Raw genomic sequence first — 1651 nt, 5'->3', positions numbered from 1 at the left:
GAAGGAGAAGGAGAAGGAGAAGGAGAAGGAGAAGGAGAAGGAGAAGGAGAAGGAGAAGGAGAAGGAGAAGGAGAAGGAGAAGGAGAAGGAGAAGGAGAAGAAGAGATCAGTAAGTCTGAGGGCACGAAAAGGCTGCCAAATGTCAAAGTGTGTAAATGTAAGTTACCACTTGGAGAAATATTACAACAAATCTGTGCTCCATACATTAAAATGTCTTAAAAATCCAATGAAAAATACTAAACTACCTCAGAGAAAAAAAGAGAGAAGAAGGGAAAATAGAAAAAAATTCACAGAAGGGGAAGATGCAAGCAATACGTTTAAAAAATTAACCTCGCTAGTAAATGTTGTTTAAATTAGCACCAAAGAAATAATAACAGAAACAACAAGAAAGACATTAAAATAGCACTGAGGTGCAGTTTTGACTGGTTTCAAATCTGCACAATATCTCATATTGTTGAGAAAATAATGAAATCTTCTGCAAATGTGTTTCATACCATACACATCAAGTATTATAAAATATGCATGGCATTTAGGCGCAATAATTCCCTTTCAAGAACTTTATGTTGGTGATGTATTCAGAAATGAAGATAAATATCTATGCATATAAATTGAGTTTATGAAAGTAAAATAGTCAAAAATAATAAAAGCATTAATTTTTATAAAGGGATAATATTTGCAGCTATTAATAATATACTTTAAGACTATTTAAAGACAAAAAAATGCTTCAAAGCAAGTGATGAAAAGCAAGATTTCAAATATAGCCTCCTCTCTTCCCCCAGTTATTAAGTTAATAAGATAATAGGATGGTATGATTATGGCTACTTTCTTGTTTCCTTTTTTCCCCTCTTGTTAAAGTAACTTCATATTCCTTACCATGTTTCACTAAGGTTTCCATAGTTAGTTTAAAAAAGAAACTTACATTTTATCTATCTATCTATCTATCTATCTATCTATCTATCTATCTATCTATCTATCTGTCTATCTTTTATGTATTTGGTGCAGGGTCCTCACTACACAGCTCAGACTTGTAGTGATCCTCCTGTTCTCAGCCTCCCTAGTGCTGGAATTACAAGCGCGCACCACCATGCCCAGTGTTGGTGGCTGGTTCAGTGCACTGATGGTGGTACTGGCATGGCATGTGGTGTTAGGGATCAAACCCCAGTTCCTGTGCTTCTCTAAGCAGGTACTTAGTCCTCTGAGCTGTCTTGTTTCCCCTCTTACATCATATTTTAAAGCAAACTTTCAATCATGTGTTTCACAAAGACTTTAAAGTTATCAGAATGTTTCCAAACTTAATGTGATATTATATACATACTTATTTAGCTACTAGCCCTTTCTCTCCCCAGTGGTGAAGAATATTCTTTGTTGCCTACTATTTCCTAGCATTTAAACCTATTTCTGTAGCATCATAGGAGTTCCACAAATATTTGCTGAACAGAAAAACAAATGCATAAATGAATAGATGACATCTGCATACACACATGAAAATACATTTAAAATATTTTACCATGCTATGAACTTCATGCAGAAGTGATGTAGGACACCAAAAAGATCTAAGGTTGATGATGAGTTTCGATCAGACAACCACAATTAAAGGTTATCTTCACAGGAATAGCTAATCAAGGATATGACTTGAAAAATCACACCAAAT

This window comes from Octodon degus, unplaced genomic scaffold (assembly GCF_000260255.1).
Source record: "Octodon degus isolate 3935 unplaced genomic scaffold, OctDeg1.0 scaffold00152, whole genome shotgun sequence".
Taxonomy (NCBI): Eukaryota; Metazoa; Chordata; class Mammalia; order Rodentia; family Octodontidae; genus Octodon; species Octodon degus.
Note: the sequence above shows the minus strand (reverse complement) of the source record.